The sequence below is a fragment of the Ictalurus punctatus genome, chromosome 13 (genome assembly GCF_001660625.3).
Source record: "Ictalurus punctatus breed USDA103 chromosome 13, Coco_2.0, whole genome shotgun sequence".
Lineage (NCBI taxonomy): Eukaryota > Metazoa > Chordata > Actinopteri > Siluriformes > Ictaluridae > Ictalurus > Ictalurus punctatus.
In genome coordinates this window covers 4,575,229-4,594,884 of record NC_030428.2, presented here as the reverse complement: position 1 = coordinate 4,594,884, position 19,656 = coordinate 4,575,229, and the positions used below count along the sequence as shown (strand labels likewise).

The window sequence follows — 19,656 nt, the reverse complement described above, 5'->3', positions numbered from 1 at the left end:
GAGTCTGCCATAGAGTGGTAACTGAATTCCCCGCCACACCAGAAACTATCAACACTAGAACAGAATGAAACCTTCCTGAGTGTTCAAGCTTTACAAGAATGACAAAGTTATGGCAAGAGAGATAACAGACAGGACTCACTGTGGTGAAGGGAGGGACACTGTGAGACCAGGTGTTGAGAACTGCTGAGAAGCACAGTCTCTCCTTTTGATGCCTTTGGCATTCCACAATGTTGCGCTTCACCTGTTCGAGTTGCATGGGCTCTGTGGTCTGGAACACTCAAGGTTGTTTAGCATCAAGGGTTTAATGAGGATCTGCTCACAGAACCATCAGTTAACCCTAGATGCCCTGATAAACATGTCCACTTAGCATGATGCCCTGATAATAAAAAACTAAAGCTGTAAAATCAGTCAGCACTCCCGTTCCGGAGATCCAGACCACAGAGCCCAAGCAATTTGAACAAGTGAAGTATTCTGTCAGGATTCAGGTGTGGATGCAAGTGCAGGTACTCAGTGCTTTTAGTAAAGTAGCAAACAAAACAAAGACATAATCCAATAACATGGCAAACAAACAGACATAGGTCAGGCAGTGTGCGAACAACATAAACAGGGACTGGCAAAATTAATGAACTGTAAAACAGTCTAAGGTCAAAATCAGTTAAGCATACAATAGACAAAGGCTTGGTAATGACTGGTGCTGAAAGCCACAGATTGATTGATTGATTGAGTGTGTGTGTGTGTGTGTGTGTGTGTGTGTGTGTGTGTGTGTGTGTGTGTGTGTGTGTGTGTGTGTGTGTGTGTGTGTGTGTGTGTGTGTGTGTGTGTGTGTGTGTGAACTGAATGTCCTTTTAAACTGTGAGTGTGCGTGTGTGAACTGAATGTCCTTTTAAACTGTGAGTGTGCTTTGGATGTAATTGAGTCCAGGTGTGTGTGATTAGTATTCAGGTGAGTGTGAACGTGAGAGAGTTTGGGAGTTGTAGTCCTTGGCAGTCATATCTGTAGGCCATGCTGTGTACTGGGAAGTGTAGTTGGACGTTATTTCCGGTATCGGCATGACAAAAACATGCAAATAAATAATAACCATAATTAAAAAAAAAAAAAAAACACTTTTCAAGGAATATTTATGATTTAATAATTTAAAAAAAATCCTTAGAAATTTCCACATGACTGCAAATGTATACAATATGTGTATATGATTATCTTAATCTCGAAACAAAACTCATGCATAGATTTCATTTATTGTTTTAATAACATTGCAAAGAAAGATAACGTCCATTATATCCACCCATAACTCTCACCTAGGGCAGTGGTATTCAAAGTGGGGGCCACCAGGGGGCTCCAGAGGGGCCTCAACAATTTGGTGTGCCCATCCCTCCCACTAATATGTTTTCTCTTTCTCACTCTCAGACAACCACACACACACACACACACACACACACACACACACACACACACACACACACACACACATACACATATACACACAATCAATTCCTAATGTAATGTAAAGATGTAAGATGTAATTATTAATAAAAAAGGGGGATATATTCAGAAGTCTGTATTTTTAATGTCTTATAAAGACATTTTGCAAAAGGGGGGCCTCGATCAAATGTTAATGCCATTTGGGAGGCCTTGCCCTGGAAAAGTTTGGGAACCCCTGACCTAGGGTATCTGCAACTTTCAATATGTTGTGAATTTGCTGAAACAGCTACATACATCTGGTTAATTATACAATTATAATTAAATTAACTAAATTATAGTCCATGACATGTTTATTTATATATGGATCAATATTGACAATACGTTAACGTGCATACGTTACAGTATTCCCAGGAGAGACTCTGGAATCACTGCAACTCTGAGCAGGATAAAATGGTTATTGAATATGAATGAATGAATGAGTGTGTAATGTTATGCCACATAAAAGACATTGATAAAGAAAAGACAAATATTCTACATTGCTGTTGCCCCAATCAATTCCTATTATTAATAATAATTATTAAGGAATTATGATTAATTTTCATATTAGTTAGATTGAACCACCAATCCTATCCCTAACCATTATATTTTTAAAACTTTCTCATTATCTTTTCACCTGTTTTAACTTCATCCATTAGTCCATTCAAATTGGTTTCAATGTTCAATTATAGCATAGTGTTTGGGATTTTCCTCACTCTTAATACACAACTAGATCTATATATGTACACAGTTTGACAAAATAGTGTCACTCGACAGAGAAATGTATCCATGCATGCTGATCTGTTAAACAATCCAAATCAACACATTATGTAATGCCTTGAAGCAGTGGATTTCTCCTTGCAATCCTGTCATGCGCACCATTGCTGTTCAGTGCTCTCCTGATGGTGGACTCATGAACATTAACATTAGCCAATGTGACAGCGGTATTTAGTTGCTTAGAAGTTACCCTGGGTTCCTTTGTGACCTCAGGGATTATTACATGTCTTGCTGTTGGAGTGATCTTTGTTGGATGACCACTCCTGGGGAGGGTAACAATGGCCTCAAATTTCCTCAACTTGTACACAATCTGTCTGATTGTGGATTGGTGGAGTCCAAACTCTTTAGAGATGGTCTTGTAACCTTTTCCAACCTGATGAGCATCAACAACTCTTTGCTGAGGTCCTCAAAATTCTCCTTTGTTCATGCCGTGATACACTTCCACAAACAAGATCAGACTTTGATAAATTCCTGTTCTTTAAATAAAACAAGTCACTCACTCACAGTTGATTGTCATGCCATTGATTGAAAACATTTGACTCTAATTTCACCTTCAAATGAGCTATATATAGTGGGCGGCAGGATCAATGCATAAGCAAAGGGGTGATCAATATTCGTGGTCGTGATGCAGGCAGAGGTCAGGCGATCGGCGAACAAAACAACAGAAGGCAAGGCAGAAGTCGTAGTCGGAAACGGAAGCTAAGGTCAATGAAACTAAGTGAACAGACACTGGAGAACAAGTCTACTGAACGTATACTTCGCAAGTCACTGTGGTGAAAGAGTCTCTCTATGCTGTGGTGTGAGTGTGTGTGAGATTGGTTACAGGTGTGTGTAATTAGAACTCCGGGGAAGATGAGCGCATGCGTGTGTGGGAGGTGTGTGTTGCTTCTTGGGAAACTGAGTCGTGGCTGGACTGGGATATGACATACAGATATATATAGAAAATTCACAAACTTTCAAGCACCACTGCTGTATATGTTCTTGTATTCAATCCCAGATGAATAAACTGATCGTTTCCGTCTGTCTTATAAATGTAGTTTTTACCAAGTTAAGCAGAAGACTGCTTAAGAAGAGTAGAAGTAAAAAACCTTGATAGATTAACAGGCGGAACTCACAGCACACGTGCGTCAAATGTTGATAAGGAGGTCAACCTGACCTGGTGCGGTCTCAGCGGCCTTACATATACATAAATGATAGATATTTACATAAACAATAAATGGGAGATTTAAAGGGAAAGGGGAACCATCTAGTGGCAGTATAGAGAGTTAGAATGAGTAAGACTAATTAGAATTAGCCAGTTCATGGGGGCAAATATGTCACGACCACGGAGGTCATGCTCTACAATCAACTATTCAGTGTTTGCTCTTGAGACAGACCTCCTGTGTTGCTTAGGTTTACTTTCGTAGTAAAGTTCTTCCTGATTGTAAGAAGCTTGGTTTCCTTGTTTATCCTATCTAGGAATCTAGGTAGGAGATGGGAAAATGTGCCTACGACATTATACTTTAGTCTAAACCTTTTTACTACTATCATTTCTTATCAGAAGTTCAGGAAGAGTTATAAAAGAGTTTTTAAATTTATAGTGCTGGATGAAACAGTTTAACTGAATATATAGGTCTCAGTTAAACACTACACTACTGTTCAAGCCCCTAAACTCACCGACTTGAGGGGAGGACATTCAGTCAAAAACAAGAGTGTAGATCAGGCTTTATAACATTCAACGTTCATTGACCCTCTGGGTTTGTCCCAAGCAGTATACTACCATATTTAATTAAACGACTTCCAAAATAGTAATCCTGGTATAGTAATACTGTTGTTTCACTGAATGATGCTCTAACCCCTGCTTGTCTTTACATTGTCAAAGGTATCTTTGCCTTAATGAGTATGGACTTAATCTGAGCTCTGAACTGCTCCTTCCACTTTGGTACTGTTTATTCATCACACGAAATACATGGAGCTGTCAGCAAAACCAGTCCTGTTCCAGATGCTTCCGTGGGCTGCACAAGGTTTTGTTCATAAGCCTACAATCAGACCTGATGCTATCCTGGATTGTCAAAAGCTCCGTCAACAACTGCCGACAACAACTTCACCACAACAACTTCACCCTGTCAGCTTGCCACCAGAGCCATGGCAGAAACTAGGGCTTGATACAGTGGGGCCTTCTGATTATGGTGCTTCTGATTGCCATTTCACCATCTCCCTAGTTGATTACCACAGTAAGTGGCCTGAAGTAACCTCCAGTCAGTTTTCAGTAGGGAGGGAAATCCACAGTGCATTGTAACTGACAATGGCCCTCAATTCCTCTCCAGTGTGTTTGCAGACTTTTTACAGGAGCGGGAGAATAGGTCATATACATAGTAGCGTGTACTACCCTCAGTGTAATGGTGTTGTGGAGAGATGGAACCAAGTTCTGAAGGAATGCATTCTCTCGGCTGAACAAATGAGAAAGCCATGGAAATATAGGGTTACTGAGTTCTTGCAAAATTACAGAGGTACTCCGCATATCACACACCCCCCTGATAACCTACATTGACGACATTCTGGTGTATTCTCTATCCTTTGATTAACCATGTTAACCATGTCCACCAGGTCCTTCAGCGCCTCCTACAACACCAGCTGTTCAAAAAAGGAGAGAAATGTGTGTTCCACCAGCATACAATTTCATTTCTGGGTTACATTTTCAGCCCCAATTACTGTATCAGCGTCCAAGGTAGCGGCAGTCGTAGGCTGGCCCACTCCCCATACAATCAAGGACCTACCACGATTTCTGAAATGTCTTAAATGTTCAGCAGAAAAAAGCCATCTCTGCATCAGTCCTGCAGGTCTCATAGTTTTCAGCACCTGATATTTACTCTCGTTTTAGCACAGGCTCTGTTGCTTTCCCTTTTTGACTGCAGGCTCTTTGCAGTTTGAGGCTTCTTAGTTTTGACAACAGATGATTCCCCAGATGTCAACAATGATTGAGTTTAGAACTATCCAAATTAAAATCAGCCATCTAGATGACAAGTTTAAATACTAAGTAACTTGCAAAGCTACAAACACCAACATCCTCAGCCCCCACACATGCGATATAGTACCCGGCTCTTCTTTCTACTTACAGATGTGATGTAAACACGCAGAAGGCATGGTGACATCAAAGGCCACACAAATGACGTCAAACTCAAGCATTGATTTTTGTTCATTTTTAACCAAAAAATGTGCGATACTGCAGCTTTAAACTTGCTGTAAATTAGTAATCATGTCAATGCTGTTTAGTTTGGAGTCTTTTTGTCTCCTGAAAATTTTCCCCATGCTGAAATAGCAGATGGAGGTCAAAAGTAAAAATAAATAAATAAATAATGAAAGTTACATCCTACAATACATTTTATTATTATTATTACTGTAAACCATAACATGCAATTATAGACTTTAATATTCTGTGGTTCACTATACTGTACTTCTTGTCAGATATTTAATCATCACATACACAAAATAATTACTCAGTTATCCATTAGAGTGCACGTGAGTTTGAATCACCATTAATTCATTTCTTCATTCCAGATGTCTACAACTGCCCCTGAGCGTGTCTCCTTCATTGAGGCCCAGTCTGCAGAAGACCCCTTAATCAAGGGAGTTCCTGAAGATAAGGAACTCCCTTTTAGGAGAAAGGTTGCGTTATTACACAGCAATGTCTACATAATAATGACAGAAGGCTTTCTGAAGTGCTCGTCACAGGTTTGTCCCATCTTCTACATTCTACAGGCAATAACTGAAAGAGGAAAAGAGATCATTTTATGTTCCCTTGGATTCCTTATTTATATGTTGCCTATATGATACATTCATGAGTAACTGAAAAACATTCTTAATCCTATTCTCCAAACGTCATCTCAGGATTAAGATCTAAGCCTTTTATCCTATTACCTTACTGTCCCTCACACTAACTACAGGAAGCGTTTTAAATGGTGTTACTGTGCTGGCTGAAGCAGTTTAGCTGACAATAAAGATCACGGTCATACACTACATTACTGTATGAGCCCCTAACCTTGCTGACTTGCTGGAAGGCCATTCACTCAGAAACTGAGTTTCGATCAGACTTCATAACATTCAGCATTCACTGACTCTTGGGGTTCGACACAAATATTATACAACCATATTAAATAATCTGACTTCCAAAATAGTAATACTGAGAATGTACAAATTTTACCTGGAATTATTTGAATAATAACAACCACCAGTGAATTGTTCTTGGTTTTAATAGCTTTATTTTGGATTACAAATTGTAATATTCCATTGTGTGTGTGTGTGTGTGTGTGCGTGTGTGTGTGTGTGTGTGTGTGTGTGTGTGTGTGTGATGTGTAATAGATTGTATTAAATCTTTTTAACATTTTCAAATATTAAGCCTACATGAAGACAGTACAAAATTAATTTGTTATTATTTAATTGTTTTTTATTTATTTATTTATTTATTTATTTATTTATTTATTTATTTGTTTGTTTGTTTGTTTGTTTGTTTATTTATTTATTTTAATATTAAATTTTAATCTTAAATTGGGTTTTGAATACAAATGCTATTATTGGATATTGGTTTGGCTTGGAATAAGTTGATAGATTATCCCCGCTTACTTTATTCTTACTACACTAGTTACCAGCAAGTGGTTTTAGTCTTACTCTGACTCTGGATATGATCTTGGGAAGGATTTGGTTGGGATTTTGTCTTTAACTGAATTTTGGTCATTTATGGCCTTCAATATTCACATCCAATGTGGTTTACTCAGAATTCAGTGCAACAGATGAATAGCAGTCTAATGTCACATCCACCCAGGACATTTCATAGCCATGCCACCAGAGGGCATCTCCCCCAAATTCTACACACACTTCTTCTGTTATCATGCTCATTTCCTGTTTACTCAGCAGTGGTCAGTGAAACCTTGATGATTGTTACGTTTTGTGTCATTTCTGAGCTGCTTTTCTTGTTTTGTCTGTTTTGTCTGACCCTTTCCTTGCTGGTTTGTGTACCTCTTTGGATGACTCTTTGGATCTTGTGAAGTACTGTATAATGGTTTGTTCTTAACCCTGCCTGACCTACTGACTATTCTTTAGATTTTTACTTGAGATTACTGTGTTTGATTTGGTTTCAGTTTTGGAGAGTACTGTGTTTGACCCTGGCCTGTTATTGAGTTTTGGATTATGGACATTATTATTAATAAACCTCTAGCACATGAAGCATAACAGCCTCCCTGAGTTGTGTCCATTGCATCCAAAGCATACCTGTTTAACAAAATGTTTAGAAATTTTCTCAAGCATTTTTGTATTAAAAAAAAAAAAAAAATGCAAACAGTTAAGGCCAGGAATGGGTTAGCAGTTGTGTATATTCTTGTAAAATAAAAACAAAACTGTTTTTAAGTGTGCTTTTGCTTTTAGGGACGGCTTAATAAATTGTAATTAAGCTATGTTTAAATATATCTTAAATACATTGTTTTTTTTTGTTTCAGTTTTTAAGTTGCACTCGATTAGATTTAAGAGTAATTTTTAAACTGTGACTAAATATACTTTTTAAATCATGCTTTTAGTATTTTGATAAATGGTCAGCTTTGATATATCTAATTTTACGTATGCTTCGATATGTAAAAAAAAAAAAAAACATTTACTGTACTGTATATGAAATCTAATAGCAATACTCTCACTCATTTTATAATAGAAATGTAATAACAATGCACTCACTCTCAAGTTTTGAGTCCTTTTGAGGTCACATGGCAAGTCAGAGAAGATGACGATGAGGCAGGCGAATGGACAGAGGCAATGCATTGCAAATATACCACCTCAACCTGTTGAAACGGTGGAAAGAGGCAGTTCCTGCGGCTCTGACGATGGTGCTTCAAGAGAGGGAGGAGCTGGGACTGGATAATAAGTCAAAAGAGTGTGGCCCAGTTCACCTCGGTCCCCTGTGGAGACCATCTCTCACTGTCTCAGAGACTACAGGTTGCCAAGTTGTAAGAGAAATTTTCCAACGTGTTTTCCAACGAGACTTCTCCAGTTGTGGTTGCTCGTAGCCATTAAAGCATGTTAAATCCAGCACTAATCATGCTATGATCCCACGTTGCAGAGATTCAGAAGCGGCTGAATATGATGAGACCTGGACGAGGATGCCTTTTAGTGTTCTCAGGTTTCGATGCCATACAGGAGGAACTGGGCATCAATTCTAGCAACACGTTGATCTTTAAGTCTAACGATATGGATGCCATGTCAGTACTAAAGGAAAAAAATGGTATATAATATTGGATAATAATATAATATGGGGGGGGGGGGGGGGGGTGTCTTTGCAGCAAAGTGCCATTACCACCATATGTGGATTATTTTCCTATAACAGCACGTCATGCAGTGTTTAGTTCCTCTTATACCACAGTTGTTACAATTCTTTATTTATTATTGAATGAAACTGTGCTTTTTAATGGTTTATTGTTACATATAATATTGTGGAAAGTTTGTGAGACAAGTTCCTTAGATTATAAGATTACACTTGCATTGCAGTAGCTCACCAGCCTCTCTTTTTCTTTTTTGAGATTACTATTATTATTATTATTTTTTAAAAATCCTACAGCTTGGCATGTTACATAGAAACATACTGCTGTTGCTTACTTAGATGACATAATCATTTACTGTATAGTACTGATTGGCAGCAGCATTTGATCCTGATCCTGAGATCCTTGAGATGGTTGGGACTCACAGCAAACCCAAAGAAGTTTGCAATTTGTCAGGTGTAAGTATGGTATCTGGGCTTCCACTTGGGCCATGGGCCCCGCCAGGGTGGGGAGAAAGCTGCGGGCTGGATGGCTCAGGGTATTTGGTGGTGGGGGTGTGGTCAAGAGGTGTCAGGTCAAACTGGCAGGTAAAGTGTGATAATTCTCATTTGTGTCTTATTACGAGTTTGTGTTTTTGGTTGAGTTTTGAAAGTGCACTGAAAAGTGGGGTCTGAATAAACATGAGCCTGGAGCTCCACTAAAAATCTACCTCTCTTCTGAGTCTTCCACTACACTTTCCCACACTGACTATATCAAGTCTTAGCTATAGCTGACTATATCAGTAGCTGACTATATCAAGCTACTGATTCACTCTCTGATTCTGGTTAGACCTTGTTTACCATTGTTTTCTTAGCCCTGCCTATCGCCTGATCGCTGATCGCCTGACCTTTGCCTGTTTTGACTTTGAACCTGCAAGCCATTTTGGATTTGTTTGACCCACATCAAATCAATTCCTTTATATCACACAAATAAATTATCTCAGATCTTTCCCCACCTTTAATGTGCTATAGCAACCAACACATTTCTAGTGAAAATAAAAAGGGTTTCTTTTAACAGTGGTGTGCAGACTTTTTATATCCACTGTATTTCTGTCTCTACAGGACTGCATTACATTGGTCAGCTACGTGAGAACAGTCTGTGTAAGATTATCATGGACCAGATCACAGAAGGACAACTGCAGTTTGAAGGTGTAGTGATAGGTAGTAGAGAGAAAAGCAGGAAATACACAATCTACAGTGGCAAAAGCAGTTTCCTGATGATACCAAATCTGTAAAAATCTTCAAGCTCATGAGAGTAGCGCATCTCCCTGATTAGGAAACCTGTTTAGTTACACAGACCTCAAGAACTTAAAGCAGGATCCTCTTCTCTCAGCTTTATAATTTCCAAAACAAAATCCATTTATTTTTTCTCAGATCTCAGCCAGGAAGACACATTTTGGTTATGCTAAAGCTTATTCCTCAGTGGGTGACACTGTTCCTGCTTAACAGTGGCATTGCCAAACTCTGCTCCTCCATCTTTCACCTTGTAGCCACGAATGTCACAGCGGTTGCTGACAGAGTGACCTCCAACAAAGACCTCCACATAATCTTCTGCTATCATATCTATGGTGAGAAGCTGCGTGTATTGATTTATATATTAATCTGGCAGTTTGACCAGTCATGGCTGTCATGGTGGTGCAGTGTATAGAGCTGCTGCCTCACAGCTCCAGGGCCTTTGTTCCATCTTGAGCTCAGGTTACTGTTTCTGTGGAGTATATCATGTTCTCCTCATTTCTGGGTGGGTTTCCTACAGGTTGTCCAGTTTCATCACACTGTCCAGAAACATAATGGAAGGTGATATCTGGCACAATAAGTGTGTGTAATGTGTGTGATAGACTGCCATCCCATTTAGGGTGTATTCCCGGAATAGGATTTGGACTTTTTTTGAATAACCCTCATATCCTTAACTTTGACTAAATGCAAAACAGTACTATTGTTGAATATTGTTTCTCTAACCCAACAGCTTTTGTTCTTGTCATAATATCTTTACTGAATATGAAAATCATTATTAGCGATCACGTCTCTATTACAGAGATGATATTAAAGTCATTAATGTATCTAAGCTAAGTGTTCAACATGAATGTTTTTTGAATGTCTGAAGGAAAAAGGTCATTTACTTGCTGTCACGTTTCCTTCATATTAGGAGGAGGATCCTCAAGCATGTGAAGGACATTTGTGAGTGTTAATCCATAAAACCCCACAGATTTTTTTTTTTTTTTATTGTCAGGCGTTCCACCCAACCATTCCAGCTGTGTCATTAATGCACTGCTGTTGCACCACTACAAGCGCGGAGCATACTACCCAAAAGGTGGCGCCAGTGAAATCCCATTCCACATGATAAAGGTCATCCAGAAATTTGGTGGACGTGTGCTGGTCCGTGCTCCTGTAAATCGCATCCTAGTTGACAATAACGGAGCTGCATATGGTGAGTGACAGAAGACAATTACAGCCATTTCTCTAACCAAATAATACACTACTAGCTGCTGCATTCTATATAGCATGTCCTCATTAAAACCTGTGTTTGATGTAGACGCAGATCTTGCAATATGTCAAATGCTATATGAGGATGCATGTTTTTCATGCCATGGATTTTTCCATACTTTCATAAATAATCACACCTATATCACTGAACTGAAAAAGTCTCTCAGATGAATGGTGTTCAGGACAGGACAGTTATAATATAGCTGAACTTTTCCTTGTTAAAACGGAATGTCTGGAACATGCAGTAAGTGTCACTTTGTGATAGGCGTCACTGTGAAAAAGGCCAAGAGGATGTGGAAATGCGGGCTCCTGTTATCATCTCCAACTGTGGGGTCTTCACCACGTTCCAGGAATTGCTACCATCACATATCCAAACCAAACCAAGTCAGCTCTTCAACCATTAGTTCTTATATATTACTTAGCCTTTATTTCTTTGGTGTCTGGATTTCAGCTATTAGAACATTAAAGCATGTTAAATCCAGCACTAATCATGCTATGATCCCATGTTGCAGAGATTCAGAAGCGGCTGAATATGATGAGACCTGGACGAGGATGCCTTTTAGTGTTCTCAGGTTTCGATGCCACAAAGGAGGAACTGGGCGTGAATTCTAGCAACACGTGGCTCTTTAAGTCTAACGATATGGATGCCATGTCAGTACTGGGGGGGTGTCTTTGCAGCAAGTGCCATTACCATCAGATGTGGATTATTTTCCTATAACAGCACATCATGCAGTGTTTTGTTCCTCTTATACCACAGCTGTTACAATTCTTTATTTATTAATGAATGAAACTGTGCTTTTTAATGGTTTATTGTTACATATAATATTGTGGAAAGTTTGTGAGATAAGTTCCTTAGATTATAAGATTACACTTGCATTGCAGCAGCTCAACAGCCTCTCTTTTTCTTTTTTGAGATTATTAATTTAAATTTATTTTTTTTAAAAATCCCAACAGCTTGGCATGTTACATAGAAACCAGAAAGCACAGATTCCTGAAGACTCCAGTGGCAGATAACATATTGAGCATTACTAAGCATTTATAAATGTTATATAAACCTTTCCTTACAAAACATCACAATGTCAACAGTTATACATTTTTCTTTGTTAAATAATTTTTTTCCATCAATTTATTATTATCCCTAGATTGTGTAGATTGTCCGCCCTGTGAATGTGTTCTTATTGTAAAAATGACAATATATTAGAACAAGCGCATCAATATAAATCATTTGACCTGCAGCCAACACTGCTGTTATAGAAAATAAATCAACACCTTCTGACCAATCAGAATCAAGTACTCAACAGCGCTGTGGAATTAATGCTTATATATGTAAAAAAAATTCAGGAATCTCTGTTCATCTAGTATCTGCTGTGGCTACCAAGGCAACATGATAGTCTGAAGAGTAGATATCTCTAATTTTTGCAATTTTATTGGTTATTAGTAAAATGTAGCACTTCTTAATCAACTGCATATGTTTCAGCAGTGTAAAGGAAAACTTTATTAATAGCTTTGACATAGTTTCCTGGTCAGAATTTTCTCATGTAAAGCCCACAGGGTAGTGCTGTTGTTTAGACCTTGAGAGAAAGTTAACCAAAGCACAATCCCAGCACTCAACTCTTTGCCCTTTTTCCACTTGAACATGGTTTTATTCATATTATATTACAGACTGTGGGAAGAACATGTCCAAACCCAGCATTTCTATACTTCATTCTTCGGCAGGATAATATGCACAGCTATTTCTATTAAACACATGTGGCAAAGTGGCACTGCGGTGAGTTTTCACACTTCTAATGTTATGTTTATGTAAAGGATGGATGAGTACTTCAGTATGGGGAAGGACGAAGCTCCTGATAACGTTCCCATGATTCACTTTACGTTTCCATCTGCCGAAGATCCCACATCAAAGATCTGTCACCCAGGTACAACCTCAGATTTCAGCAGAACGTGTTTTGATTTTTTAAAAATTCCAGACGCAGCTCACCAACAGTGGTTGGAGTTAAAGTTTTGGATGGCATAGTACTGATGCAGTACTGATTTCAAGTTCAAACCACACATCAGCTACTGTCCACTCAAGACAAGGAGACTTTGTGTTTGTTCTTTACTGAATGTTGAGACCAATACTAGAAGAATCTCCTGTTCATTTTTCAGGTAAATCTTGCATGACCATCCTGATAGTAGTTATTTATGAATGGTTTGAAGAGTGGAAGGACACTCCAGTGAGAAAACAATTGGATTACTATTTACAAGATGCGTACAAGATGAGATTTGCCAACAATGTCTTTGACTGGGCCTGCAGCCTGTGCCCCAAACTGAGAGACAAGGTAGCAATCATTTCACAAATAGATTTCAGAAGCAGCATCGCATGTAATATTTTGTATTAAAAGTCACAGTTTTAAACCTAAAGCATAGTTTATAAGTATACACCTGTACTCCTCCTTATTCATGCAGTTCTCCAATCAGCCAATCATGTGGCAGCAGTGCGCTGCAAAACATTAATCAGATACACGTCAAGCACTTCAGTTAATGTTTGTATCAAACATCAGAATGGGAAAAAAATATTATCTCAATGACTTTCACCATGACATGGCTGTTGATGCAAGATGGGCTGGTTTCCTGAGAAGTTCACACACAAGAGTTTACAGAGAATGGTGTGGAAAAACAAAAAACATCCAGTGAGTCGCAGTTCTGCTGGAAATACCTTGAGAGGTCAGAGGAGACTGGTTCAAGCTGACATGAAGTCTATAATAATGACATAATCTCTTTTTACAACCATGGTGAGCTGAAAAGCATCTCAGAATGAGGCTACCACAGCCCACATTGGGTTCCACTCCTGTCAACCAAGTACAGCAGTCTGAGACAACAATGGACATGGGTTAAGTGAAACTGGACAGTTTGATTGAATCTTTGACTGAAAAATATGACTTTGATTGTGCCATGGGTATGAATGCCAGACAGGTTTGTTTGAGAAATTGCTGATTTCCTGGGATTTTCATGCACATCAGTCTGGAGCGTTTAGACAGGATGGTGCAAAAACAAAAAAATGTCCAGAGAGCAGCAGTTCTGTGGGTGGAAACACTTTGTTGATGAAAGAGATCAGACTGTTTCACACGAACAGGACAGCTACAGTGACTCAAATTTGTGACAGTGACTCACTTTGGTGAGCAGAAAAGCATCTCGCAATGCACAACATGTCAAACCTTGAGGTGTATGGACTACAACAAGACCACATCAGGTTCCAGTCCTGTCAACCAAGAACAGGAACCTGAGGCGACATTGGGCACAGGTTCAGAAAAACTGTACAACTGAAGATTGGAAAAAGAACAAGTAATGTTTTTCCATTATTCAGTTGTCCAGTTTCTGTCAACCTATTATAACTGTAGCTCAAAGCCCTTGACCATTATCTGCATGATTTCGTGCTTTGCACTGCTACACCATGATTTGCATGGGTACAGGCGTTCCTATTAAAGCTGCCAGTGATTGTATTTTGTAAATACTCTACAAAAACATTGCTCTTATTCATTAACTCTTATTTTTCTACCTCTTTTCCTTCTAGCTGGTATATCAGGAGGTCTCCACTCCACTGTCTAACGCACACTATCTTGGTTCTTACCTCGGAGCCATTCAGCTGAGCAGAATTTGGAGCGCTTCCAAGCAAAGGCCCTCGCCAGAAATCGTTGTGATACCCCTGTCAAAAATCTCTTCATTTCTGGTATAACAAGCCCTTTGTTACTGTATTGATGCTCAGTTTACAGTCATTTTGACTCCTGACATCTGCAAACTTCAGGTCAGAATTCAGAAAAGAAAAGTTATATTAATGGTAAATTACATCCTGATATATATATATATATATATATATATATATATATATATATATATATATATATATATATATATATATATATATATTACATACTACAGCATGCAGTCACAGACTTAGCTATGTAGAAGTCTATATTTTCTATATACTTATTTATAAGTCTATATTTAATTCATGCTTGTAATGTTGTAATGACAAAAGTATTAAAATAAATAAATAATAACATTAAATTAAAAAAAATTATATAATAAAAATATTTGAAGGAAAACACTTTGATTTAATAAAAAAAAAATCCTAGGAAATTTCCATGTGAATGCAAATGTATACAGCATGTGTATATGATTATCTTTCCTATATAAACTATGTATGGATTAATATTGACTAGGCAATATGTTACATGAGCCAAAAATAGGAATTATGGACATCTTTGTTAAGCAATAAAAAAATGAGTCTTAATTCAGTTAAGGAGGAACACAGTTGGTTTCAGATAATTCATCTGATATTTCTATTTATAATTAACATACTGTTAACATTTTTTAGGCATTATTATATAACATATTGAAGCACTAGGTAGCATTGGTGCATTGCTGCCTCTTCGATCCACTCACTCACTCGACAGGGAACTGTATCCATGCGTGCTGATCTGTTAAACAATCCAGATCAACACATTAAGTAATGCCTTTAACTGTTTAAGAAGAATCCTCGTGCCAGTGTTGTTCTGACCTATGTGTGAGTCCCTCCTGATCGGGAATCAAAGGGATTACAGAAAACCTCAAATTTATTTAACTAAGTGGACATTTCCTTTGGGAAAAGCATGCAGATCGGTTGGCATAACATGGGCCCTGATGAATGAAAGGATCTGTGGAGGGATGAATGCTTCCTCTGTGTGTAGCTGCAGCGGGATGCGAACTCTCCTCCAACTTTCTGCTCTTCTCTATTCGCTGTGAACACAGACCTTTACCCCGTGGGTGATAACCTGCGGTTATGATCTGTATCTAAATTGCCACAGTGCACTTGATATAGTAGAATTATGGAATATACAGCAGTGTAATACAGAAAATAACTGTTAAACATGGCCTATAATAGTAGCTGTATATAGCTGTCAGTTAGTATATTATACTCCACATTACAATGTTTGAACTTCTTTGATGCAACATAATGGATATCATGGGAACAGACTCACCAAAAGTGAACAGATATAACTGATTTTTTTTTTCTATATTTGAACATTATTAATTGATACATCAGTGCACTTGTATGTTTTGATCACCTCTATGCTTCTATTTCTTTGTATTAGGGGTGTAACTCTTAGTGAAGTGCTCTAAATATTCGTATCTGTATTCAGATTTAAACCTAAATTTTCATCTGGAGCTCAACAACAACTCAACCAATGAAAAAACATTGACGAAAAACAACAAAACGTTGCAGCACTTCCTGTTCGTTTCTGTATTTGTGTTCATTTAGAACACATTATATGTTGAATCTGTATAATGTATTTGTATTCGGTTACATCCCTACTATGTATTGATCAAATGTTTGACTCCAACAGCTTATATCGTAGCTCTATATCTACCACATTGCTGAAAGTCATTGAGCTATAGGTTGATATTTTGAAAAGGTTATCTTAAGTGGTTGCGTATTCACGTTAATGAATTTCATTAATATCAACTTTTAAGAAATTCAGCCGTAAAAGTTGAGTACGTTGGCGGCTGTGGATCAGGTGATAGAGCGGGATGTCCAGTAATCGTAGGGTTGGCGTTTCTATTCACGGCCCACATGACTCCACATGCAGAAGTGTCCTTGGGCAAGACACTGAACCACAATTTGCTCCTGATGGCAAGCGAACACCTTGCATGGCAGCTCTACTACCATTGGTGTGTGAGTGATTAGATGACATTCAAAGAAAGTAGAAAGAGAAAAGACAATCGGAACAATTGAAAGAAAATGCTATCTAATGCAAAAGTGATTAAATGCAATATTCAACTGATATTCAAATTCAATATTCAAAACAAAAAGAAAACACACACTGACAATAAACAGACAATAAACTCTGATTGTTTGATCCTGAGCTCAGGTTGCTCTCTATGTGGACTTTCACATGCTCACCATGTTTCCTCCCATCTCCCAAAAACACGCAGTTCCCAGCCTCCACAGCAACCTTAAGCAGGATAAAGTGGTCAGAGAAGATGATTCATAAAATCGGACTTAACATTCAATAAGTTAGAGAATCCCAGATCATGTTGCCACCCTTATTACTACAACCTCTTCACTGGAGACATTTACCATAAAAAAAATAAAAATAAAAATAAAAAACATATACAAATATATTAAAATCAACCGAGGAATGGTTTTAAGAGCTGGTGCGAATACATGTAAGAATTCATAAAATGCCATTTTAATCTTGCTGTAAATTACAGTATGAATCATGTTAACGCTGTTCAGTTTGCAGTCTTTTTGTCTCCTGAAGAGTTCAGAAGTCAGATAGAGAAAAATCATATTCATGGTAAAATTACATCCTGCAATACAATAATTTTTTTTTTTTTTTTTTTTGTAAACCATAGCATGCAATTATAGACTTTCATATTCTCTGGGTAATTATATATTGAGGCTCAGATTTCCTTTAATTCCTACTTATAATTTTGTTCCCATGACAAAAAGATTCAGAATAAAGGAAATGTGGTATGCTCTTTATAAAAAAGAGACTTCAAATGATACTTTGTACAGTTAAGGGTCTTTAGCCTTCTAAAGGGGTTCTTTTTAGGAACCCTTTCTGATCTGGTATTGTGATATTACCAGATACTGCTAATCTGATATTTAAGGGTTTTCCAAAGGGATAAAATGTGACCTTTTTTTTTCTTCTTCTTCTAATTGTTACAATACGTTTCCAATGTCAGACAACTTAAGCAACACTCGGAGAAAAAAAACGAAAAAACTCTGGGCGTGTTTTCTTTCAGCTGCTTTAAGACGTGTCAGTGATAAAGATTCTGCGAAGGATTAAAGATAGATTTTATATTATAATTAGCATGGTTTAATGGAATGTTTCGATGTCTTCAGGAAAAAAAAGCAAGCTGAAGTTTGAAATTGAAAGCCATTTGAACACAAAGGAGAACTTGTGGACTTTTACTGTTTCACCACCGTGCTCTGTGGATCGTTCAATTAATATTATTTTTTTGTTTGTTTGTTTCTGGGATATTACCTCCCCTTGATTTCTTTCTTTGTCTATCCTTTGGTGCCTTTTCCTCTATCTTACTGTCTTCCAAATGTCCCTCCCATGAGCAGGGAGCAGGGTTTGGCTAGGCTTTCCTCGTTTTTTTGACTTTCCCAGCTGTGTTGAGGCCAATAGAGGCAGCTGGTTTTAATCACCACACAAACCGAGAGAGAGAGAGAGAGAGAGAGAGAGAGAGAGAGAGAGAGAGAGAGAGAGAGAGACAGACTCCCTGAAAAGGGTGGGGAGGAAAAACATACTAACACACTGTTAGGTCACCTGAACCCTAGGAGAAGATCGAGTAGCACCACTGTTCAGTATTTATTCTCATTTCAGTTAGAGCAGATCATGTCACTATATCTGAATCTGTACAGATTTACACAGTTCACATGAGAAGTTCATATGGGTAACATCATTCTCTAAAATGCCTCTCTTTCTCGTTACCATCCCTAGAACATTTTCATAAGAGTCTGTATACAATCTAAATCTCTATGGATGAAGAGGGGCTCAGCAGATTTTCACGATGCACTTTCTATTTCCTCTCCCTCTTTCATGTGCATTGTGTTGTGTTTGTGTGTAGCTGTGAGAGAGAGGTGGGGGAAGATGTGTGTCAAGCTTTTATAAATAATGTCCAGATTCCTCCATGTAGTTAATGTTATTCAGCTTCTGCTAACAAAGTCTGCTGATAGACTGTGTTAATTTGCATTGTTTCAGTACTGACTATGCCTGATTGTGGATGAGAAGCATCTAAGAAAGCTTTTTATTGTCCTTCTATAATCCTTCTTTTGGCTATTTCATTTATTCTTTTAAACGGAAATGGTGCACAGCCTGCATCTGTTGTGTTTGTGCGTGTCTCTGTGGGTGTGTGATAGAGAGCGAGAGAGAGAGAGAGACAGAGAGAGGGTGGGTGGGTGGGTGGGGGGGATGGGTTGTTTTGGCTGTGTTGAGCTTTTATAAATAATGTATGGCAAACACAGATCCCTCCACGTCCGTCCCGGAGAGGAAAACGGGCCAGACAAGAACAGAACCGCGAAATGACTGCGATGTTGGCCGAGACACCTGGGAATTAAAATGGATCATTTACACTAAGTTAATTTGAAGTTTTTTAGTCAAAGACCCGTTCCTTACTTGCAACTAATTCTGTGATTAACGAAACATAAAGAAGATAAGAATAATTGTTGAAAGCTCGACTGTTATCTTTTATTTTATTTCCGGTTGCTATTATATGCAGGATTATTGAGACATTAGATTAACCAGCGAATAATGAATTTAATTTTGGCCATTAACAAAATAGAAGTATAAAAATAGATGAACCAAAAAAAAAAAAAAGTACAGTGTATGCAGAACACCTTTCACCTTGAAACAGTATTCTAACAAACAGACGTGATTAAGAATAAAATAAATGCAAAAATAATTGTGAGACAAAATTTCATACTGGCAGCTACAGTAAAATAAAATAATATAACCCTCAATTCTTTCTAGAAATGAAGATCACACTTCCATTCACATTGAGAATGGAAACTGTATATGTTATTTTGTTGTTATTTTTATTCTTAATGCAAGAGTCATTTCAATGATTGTGAATTCCTGTAGTGGTGTGTTCATAGTAAA

General features: G+C 38.0%; 1 pseudogene; it reads left to right on the top strand.

Moving 5' to 3' along the window:
* Positions 1-8,997: 8,997 nt before the first annotated feature.
* On the top strand, positions 8,998-14,850 carry LOC108273542 (inactive all-trans-retinol 13,14-reductase-like; annotated as a pseudogene).
* Positions 14,851-19,656: the final 4,806 nt, after the last annotated feature.